This window comes from Anser cygnoides, chromosome 1 (assembly GCF_040182565.1).
Source record: "Anser cygnoides isolate HZ-2024a breed goose chromosome 1, Taihu_goose_T2T_genome, whole genome shotgun sequence".
Classification (NCBI taxonomy): Eukaryota; Metazoa; Chordata; class Aves; order Anseriformes; family Anatidae; genus Anser; species Anser cygnoides.
In genome coordinates this window covers 137,626,752-137,636,562 of record NC_089873.1, presented here as the reverse complement: position 1 = coordinate 137,636,562, position 9,811 = coordinate 137,626,752, and positions in this window count along the sequence as shown.

The following is a 9,811-nucleotide window of genomic DNA, read 5'->3' as shown; positions in this document are numbered from 1 at the left end:
TGAAGAAAGCAGTAGTAAGAGGTCTCATGCTCATATCTGTTTGAAGGCAACCACAGTTTATCCCTACACATAAACTGATAGCCCATAATTACAGAAGGAAGGAATTGCTTTGCCTTAATGTAAGTCATATTTTGAACAAGTGTCATAGTAAATAAAGAAAAATTTTGGTAGATGCTCTGTTATAGGATTGCAAACCGTGGAAAATGAAGAAAACACATTTTTTGATTCATTCATAGCTAATAATTCTTTAATCAGTTATGTTATCAAACCAACTAGCATGTGGAGTGATACCAGTTACTATTGGTATTGCCATTGCTATTCCTATTCCTATTCCTATTACTGATGTAATCATTTAAACAGTCCCTGAAATGTTACTTTCCAACACTTGCAGTTAAAATAATACCATTATCATTTTTACTTTTTCATTATGATCCAACTACCTCTGGGAAGACAAGAGCTTGCTTCATTATCCCCTTGTACAGCTCGCAGCTACCTTAAATATTATTACTAAGTATACAGTTGCTCTGTTACTGGGAGGAGAGCTATCTAAATACTCCAGTGATACATAGAGGAAGTTACAGCTGGCTTAGTTGTGCTAGCCCTTTACACTTAACCTTCATATAATGGCATTTTGATTCTGAAAATCAATGAAGTTAAAATAAATCACATAGTAGGACCAAGCAGATATAGAAATATGCACAGCTAGAACTAGAAAGAAAGTGACACAGAAGACCAGGTCACCAGGGTAGTGTTCTAAATACTTTATTACTTGGAATTTGAAATTTGAGAAGGGATTTCCTTAAAAAAGATGTGTTAAGCTTTGAGAGCAAGTTTTCAAACTATATTATAAATAAGAGAATACAAATATTACAATGACATTTTAAAATAACAGCGTATAAATTACCAACATGATGCACACTGTTTTCAACATAAATAATTTTTCAGACAAGCCAATGTCAATACCAATACATAGCTTGTGTATTAACATTAAATACATCAGCATCAACATCAACAGCTAAAGCCACACTGCTTTGACAAAAAAGACCATCCAGCTTTATTATATGGTTACCTTATTCCAAAGTTTTACATTTTTATGGGATCCAGCTGAATCCTGTTAGAAAATTATGGGAATTAAAAATATTAAGGACAGATTTATTTTATTTTATTTTATTATTTTATTTTATTTTATTTTATTTTATTTTATTTTATTTTATTTTATTTTATTTTATTTTATTTTATTTATTTATTTTATTTATTTTATTGCTGCACGACAGATACAATAAGGGAGTTAGCAGCAATGGATTGTCCATGATAGGGGAGTCTTAGATTCTACATAGGCCTGGTCACATTATTTTTTCTAGTTTGAAGTTTCAGGTATGTTTCAACAAAAGACATTTAGTAGTATCTAGATTGACAGCTGGTGTAAATCAGTATAATTTCTCTGTCAGTCAAGTGATGTTGGGTTGCCAGGTAGCTATTGTAGTAAATATAACTCCAGTTATGTTGGTTAAATGTTTTACACAGTGGAAAGGAACATGCAGAGCGAATAAACGGTGAAGATAATCATCCATGTCACTGTGATGTGCCATTTCAGCTGTGGTCTTTGTAACCTGCTGCTTACAAAACACTTACCAAGTGGTAAGAAAATACTGGAAAGTAGCAAGGGAAATAATGTAGAAATATTAAGGAACTGTAGCGAGTAGCAGATGAGTTTCTCAGAAAGCCATTTCTGAAAGATAGCCTGAAGATAAAAAGCTATTCACATGAACAAGAATGTATGTGTTGTAGGAGAGTGAAGACAGCAAACTAATGACATGCTTTTGGACAAGACTGGAGGCAGTGAAGGGTAAAACATGAATAACAGTTTGAGAAAGGGTATTATTAGAGCTGTCTTTCTTATTTCACCATCCTTCCTCCACTAACTCTGAAATGCCTTGACTTTTGACTTGCTTTTGACTTTTCAGATCAGCAGTGTTTGAGGGAAACTTCCTTCACTACCACTAGTCTTGTGGTTATTTAACTCACATGGGGCCCTAGAAGCTACCTTCTTTTGGCTGAAGCCAGCATCAAAGCAGGGTGTGTTGGCAAGCTATTGTAGCACTGCTGCTCTGTTAGGAATTAAATTTTGATTTTTGTAAGATTGTCACCAGTTTTCCTGCCTGTGTATTTTTGACAGTTTGTATCAAGGACACCGAATCAAAGACTGAAACAAAGCTTAGCAAGCTTAGCAACCCATATAATAGCAGTTTGTAGGAAGCACACTGTTACAGAGAGGCAATGGTGGCAAGCAGATATCAGGGCTGAGTATCTGGAGTAAGGATGGAGTAGGAAGTTCTGGAGATTTTGAAGAATCATTTCTTTGTTAAAAAGAGGAATTCTATATTTACATTTTAATAAAGTCACCAAATGCATTTGTAATAGCTGAGGATAAGTAGGGAAATGTGGTATTTTTCACATTTTACAGGTTTCAACATAGCCTAATTTTCAGAATAAGGGACATTACTTAACTCATAGTCTTGCATATCTCATCAGTCAAGTGCTATGTTTTTTTAAGGTAGTGTGGAATTAAAAGCCTACAAATGGTACAGAAATGGAGCACAGAAAGTGATTCAGTACTAATTCGGGTATAAAGCACAAAAATTAGCAGGCTTTCAGTCTGAAATATGAGCACCTTAGTAAATTAAGACTACAGATAACAAGCAATTGTGGTGAAAAATTGTTCTTTTCTAAATTGGTATAGATCAGTATGGCCAAATGAAAAAGTTCAGGAGAGTTAGGAAGGCTTTTTGCGTTAGCCAAGAGAAAAATGCTACTGGTTCCCGAGAGCCCCCATGATTAATTATTTATGCTATTTAAAGCAAGTGTTTGAGTGTGTCAGAGAGGGGAGATGGTGCCTGTACATCCATGTAGTTGTGCTTATGTAGGAAGGTTTATGTCTCTTTCCCCCCATGGCACCATGGTTCACTGTCTGATCTTTGTTCTCTGAACCTCCCAGGGCAGGGATCGTTTCTGCTGCTTCCTTGCAGCTTCAGTTCCAGTATATCGCTGCCCTCAGTGACTGCTCCTCTCCTACACCCTCCTTTGGATACCTTATCTCCTCCCTGCCTTTAGGCCTTCCTGTTTGGGGCTGTTTTGCCATCACTTAGCTACTTTTTCATGCCCAAGCTTCTGCTTCCTGATATGTTAACATGTACTGCCCTATCCCACTTTCATTGCCAAAAAAATAGCAGCATGCATCTTCCAGCCTCTGCTAGCTCCAGCCAGTGCCGTCACTCCCACAGGGAAGAGCAGGGCTTCTCCCTTAGCTTCCCTCATTAATTAGCCTCATGGAGGAAGGAGGGAAAGGGAAATCACTGAGTTGATGTTTATTGAACAGGATAGACTTTCCAAACCTGAATTATTTTATTTGCTGTGGATCAAAGAGGAGAGGAGTAGACCATCACAGTCTCACTGATAGATGTACCTGGTGGACAGTTTGACTTTCCCAGCTGTCTCCTGAAGAGCAGAATGATGGAGCCCAGCAGACTGAAATCCAGTGAGTGGTACATATGTGGAAAAGCAGCTGTTTTTAAATGTCTTCAGTTGGAGCTAGTAATAGATTAACTCTTGCTTTTACTACTTGGCAGAAAATTGGGAATACATTTCTTCAGATGAATTAGGACCTTGTATAACTTCCAGCATGAAAATGAGGAGTTCTAGAAAAGTTGATGGACTGCATTCAATTTTATGATGCAGAAAAACAAACTGTTAACTTACAGAAATAATACCCATGTGCTGTTCTGACTTGTTCTCTACTTGTCTTCAGGCCCTAAGTGTTTGCATTGGGAGAGTATGCTGACTTCAGTGCCAGTGTCAGGGTTTCCTTTATTTGCTTTTAACATTTCACATGTTTGTTCTGTGGTGCCTGACAAGTTATATCACAAACTAGTTGGAGTAAGTGATGATTAATGAAAATAAAGAAAAATGAGGGTCAGCAGTATGGGAGGGCAAGCAGTGATAGAGGCCAAGTCTCACGGAGGTATGCAGAAAGCATAAGCAGTGGAAGGAAGGGAGTTAGTAATAGATCACATTACTGGCCCACCTCAGCCCTGGTGGGCAGTCAGCTAGCACAGGCGGAAAAGAAACGTTTCTTTAGCCAGAGCAAAGAAAGATGTCACAACAAAGACTGTCCGTGCTTCCAGTGCCTTCGGGTATGTCTGGTGGGCGGCTGCAGACCAATGGCTGTGGATGCAGGCCAGCTCCAGATGGCAATTGTGTTGCTGGGTGAGCTTGATCCCATGTCTGCCTCTCTGCGGAGTTTGTTTGTTTGAGCGCCACGCTGCACTAACACTGTGGCACATCACGCACCTCCAGGCTGACTCGCATCTGGCATCCACTCAGCGCGGGCCAGACAAGCGTTCATCTACACTGCCGCAGATACACAGAGCTCTTTGGCTTCCCCCAGACCAGAGCATTTGTACCCGGCTTGTCTGAGGGGTCATCTGGGTGAAAACTTGGAGGGCAAGTCCCTTCCTTTTCTTATCTCCAGAGATACAGCACTGCCTTACATTTGTTCTGTAAATGACAAAAGAAAAAAGCAGTAAATTAAGCAGTAAATGACCCCTGAAATTACTAACAAGTGAAGGTATTTGAGGATGCACTCTGTTGAGGAGGATGAGAGAAGGCCTCTGCTGCAATCTGTAATGAGAGATACCACTCAAGGAAGTAGATGTAGTTTCCTCTTACTGAAAGTGCTTTACTCTGTTCCTCTCCTTCTGTTCCTGGTTTTCCAGTAAAATGGTGTGAAGAGGAAGATATTCTTTTAAATGCACAGGATCTATCAGACTGGTAGTTATCTAAGATTTATAATGTGGAAATCTTTGTCTGGCATTTTCTGTGTTGCTTCTACACATAAGAAATGAAGCATAACAGAGCCACAATTTCTTCTTTATGTTGTCAGCTAAAGAATTAACCAAGGAAAAAGAAATAATTCCCTCTGCTCAAAATAAAAGCTGAAATAAAAGAGGTGATGAGAAATTTACTCCATTTGCTTTCCTTCCTTAGCCAAGAATTCAAGTTTATTAAGGTATTTATTTAAAGAAAAAAAAATGGCTCTGGAGCAGTGTGTAGCAAATATTCGCCACATGATTCTCCTTCGCTTTACTGGGGTGAATGTGGGTTGCATGTATATTTACCATTGCAAATTGTGTAATGCTTCTCCACTTCCTCGGTTTTAACCTTCTTAGCTGCTGTTGTCCATTTGATACTGAAGGACAATGTTTCAAATTGAAGAACAAATTCTTTCTTTGTCAGTCTGCTGCCAATCCACTGCTCAGCTGTGCAAGTTTGTTCTGCCAATGAAATACAGACCCAAATATTCACCTCCTAGCAGGTAGGCTTCCCTTTGAGATCCGTGTCCTGCCTACACCCTTTCTGATGTATGCTTGAAACACACTACAATCTGCAGTCACTTCATATTACCTCACTAATAAGCACATATAACTGTTATGTCAATGAAGTTAGCATCCTATTCGCATGGGTTATCCTGATATATAATCTTTTTCATAAATTTAACAAGGTCCTTTGCAAAACTAATTAGAGTTCTTCCCCTTTTGCTTTCACTGGACACCTATTCCAGCATATCAAGTTAGAAACCATTTTCTAGCTTCCAGTTTTTATCTATCCCTGCTTTTGCAAACGCTTTCTTTATTTAAACAAGTCCCTCTCCTACCTCTTTTGGTATTGTCACACATGTGTCTGCGTCTAAAGCTGACAGAGAATCAATTCAGAGTCACTGGATTTTACATGCCTGAAGGCAAGCATGAGACCCTGAAACAGATGCCCAGAAGCATGGTCTCTGAGTTTATTCGTTGTAGCACTAAGGGTAATCATACTGAAATAGGTTTTGAATAGGTGGTGCCAGACAATTAATGACCCTCTAGTGAGCACAAACTCTGGAGGAGTGAATCTCTGAGAAATCATGAGAAGCATCCTGCTCCATCTCTAATGATTCCTACAGGCCACAGGCATCTTAATGTCCTCTGTAAGAACTGAACAGAATAAGGCAAAGCCAATGTTTATTTTTAGAGGTCAGAGGATTTTAGCAACAATCAGCTATTTTGATTCACTTACATATTGTCTTACAGAATGAACAATCATAAGTGTTTTGTTTGTGAGCTGTGTAACTAGCGAAGCAGAATGTACACAAGGAAAAAAGACTGTATATTTTCCTCATGCTCAGCATGTCAGGGCAGATAAGGGCAGATTTGGACTGTTTTGCTGTATCTTATCAAGTTTTAAGAACTTTGTAGTAGTTCAGCATTAGATAAATCTGTGTGATATGAATGACTAAGTGAAATCCAGTGGACTAGAATATAACAAATTAGAGTTTATATACAGTGTGTGATTTTAGTACTTTTGAAGCACAAGGTGTGAACATATACTTAGTATTACCAGGCTGCAAGCAAATTATTTCTGTGAGCATGGGACAAAGGGCAAGTGAGTGACTACTTTACTACCTGATTCCACGTTACTTTAGTTGTAAGGTGCTGCAGTTATAAGAGCAGTTTGAGTTCAAGGAACCTACGGATCCCATTCTGTACTAATCCTATGCAGTATGACATTTCAGGGTCCTTCTAGGAAAGTGAGCACATTTGATTCATCTTCCTGCTGGTACTATACAGGATAAAGCAAGACACAAAATATCTGGCTGCTCTAATTAGCAGTCAGCAAAAGTCCCAGCTTTCTCCTACATTACACACCAAAGAGCACTTACAGGCCATATCATTAAATCTATCAGCACAGATATAGAGTTCAGTTGGAAGTACTACATCAATGTATTTAGAAAAAAACATTTTGAAAAATAAAAGATAAAAAAGTGGATAAAATTAAAAATATTTTTTATTACTACCTGTTTACTGTTTTCCTCAAAAAAAAATGTATACTTCCATAGAATTTTACATTACTGTAGATTTTTACCATTTATTTGTATAAACTTACATGTAGAATGTGTTCCTTACAGTGCTCCCATTGACTCCAGATGCAGGGATTTGGCCTTGCTTTTGTAAGTGTTTCCGTTATAAACCCATATTTCAGAGTTCAGAATTTGGTTATAAAAAATGCTTCCAGAATATAATTTGGCATCTAAGATATCAGTCAAGGAACATTTACTGCTGGTTTGATTTCAGTGTGGCTTTTTGAACTTACAGATATGTCCAAAGAGTATTATCCATGCTTTCAGATATTTTAAAGTACCCTTGACTAGCAAATGGAAATCATCACAATATGATGCAGAATGATACCATCATCTTTAGCTAAAAATGCCATAAAAGCCTTAAATGGTCACTTGATTTTTATTTTATTTTATTTTATTTTATTTTATTTTATTTTATTTTATTTTATTTTATTTTATTTATTATTTTATTTTATTTTTTATTTAAACATTAAGAGTATAGTTACTTCATAACACGCTTGCACTAAGGGTAAATTGCAGCCTTGCTGTGCTCAAGTGGATATGCTTTTCCATAAAGAAAGGTAAGAGGATCCAGCTTCCTCAAACATACTGACTACACTGTAAATAGTTAATCAGACAAATTGCTGATTCCAGCTATATGGGCTTCTGCCTTTTTGGGCTCGCTTCAGATAAACTGAGCCAACCTCAACAGGCTTCTCTTGTGTCAGCTTGTTTGAAGGCTGCATAGAAGAACAACTTCCCTGGCATTTGAGGAATGTGAAAATTTTGTTAAAAACTCTGTCCGAGATCTTTCATGTATTATAGAGCTTAAGCAACCCAGGGGCATTGAACTGGCTCTCTGACAAGAGTCCAAAATTAGCTCTACACACAGTGAAGGTAGGTCTGTTTAATGAGTCACTCCTCTTTATGGTGGTAGTTAAGTAAGTTGGGTCAGGCAGGTGGTGAAGCCCACTTGGCATGCTGGATTGCTTCTTCCTGGCATACATTATGTTGCACCTGGAGCAAAGAAGGAGTTTCCTGGTATTGCTGCATTTCATCACCTATAGCAACTGACACCATAATAATAATAAAGCCCTAAAAACATCTTATTGAGGCCTGAGTTTCAATATTTTTATGGGACTTGAATTTGTCCCTGGAAGAAAATAATTCCTGGTCACAATTAGTAAGAGAAACAGTTGAGTGTAGTACATTTAAAGAGCATCATTCTTCATGCTGGAATAGGCGGATGCCAGTATTCACCCAAAAAGCCAATACTGTTAAAGGCAGAGACTGGGGAGATGCATAATTTAGTTTAAGATTGTCCATGTAAAACAACAACAACCAAACAAGAACTAACTTAAACTTCAATCATTATATCTACAAAGATGATTAGAGGGCTGGAGCACCTCTCCTATGAAGAAAGACTGAGAGAGCTGGGGATGTTCAGCCTGGAGAAGAGAAGGCTTTGGGGAGACCTCACTGCAGCCTTTCAATACATCAAGGGGTCTTATAAAAAGGATGGAGAAGGACTCTCTACTCAGGTAGATAATGATAGGACAAGGGGGAATGGTCTTAAACTAAAAGAGGACAGATTTAGACTAGACATTAGGAGGAAATTCTTCACTGTAAAGGTGTTGAGGCACAGGAACAGGTTACCAAGAGAAGCTGTTTATGACCCAACCTTGCAGGTGTGCAGGGCCAGGTCTGATGGGGCCTTGGCCAACCTTATATAGAGGGTGGCATCCCTGCCTATGACAGTTGGGTTGGAGTTAGATGATCTTTAAGGTCCCTTCCAACCCCAGCCATTCTATGGTACTGTGATGATGATCTGAAAATCCAAACTTCCTAACAACAGCAGGAGATAAAAGATTTTAATTCTTTCTACTTTACACATACACACCCAAAAAAGGGATATTGAAAAAAAAAAAAAGGATATTGAACATCAGATGAATACATAAATGTCATGCATAATCACAATAATGACTATGCAATATCTTTACTTAGAGAAAGCTGGTGCACATAGCTGTGTCTTGAATTTCTTAGGTTCCCCATGTTCCCCTCAAAATCAGTGGGAATCAAGACTGAAAATGCCAAGTCCGTATTAAGCTATTAGCACTGTACTTGGCAATTTCACTCTTTTTCAGGTGTTTAAGTTTAGGAAACTGAATTCAGCATGTGATAAATGTAACCAACATGAGTGTTTGTGACTGTTCAACATTTGTTGCCCTATTTGCTTTTTCCTTGAATATTTCTACTAGTACTATTATCTATGACAGGCAGGAACTAACTCCATCATTTGCCTGTGGGCCTCATGAATTTTGACCGTGAAGAAAGATGACTTCATACATTGTGGTTATCGGGTACAGCAGTCAGTTATAGAGTCCCTGTTGCTGAACAGGCTGATATTGTCTTACGATTTTCGTAAGAGCCACTTCTTCATAATTAATGTCATCTTTAAAGAAGAGATGATAAAGAATTATCCTGATATCAAAGATTCTTATTTGGGGTGGGGTAGCTAACAGTACTGCTATCCAATTTGTGTGACTGAGAGAAGTATCAAAACAGCCATGCTGTCTCCCAGGCATCATATAGTCTCTGGTAAATCCCAATTGGTTTGAATGACATATTTTGAAGATAATCAGGAAAGTATTTTGTCTGTCAGTGCCTCAGTTCTTGCTCTTGTCTCTGGTGAGAAGTGATGACAGCACTAATGGCAAAAGATGGTAAAAAGGGTGCCAGTTGGATAAACATATTGCTCTTAACTTTCTACTTGACACCCAACAACAACAACAACAAAAAACAACAACCAAAAAAAACCAAACCAAAACAAACCCCAACCCAACACTTCTTTCTGTTTCAATCAGGCTCTTTTAGTACAAT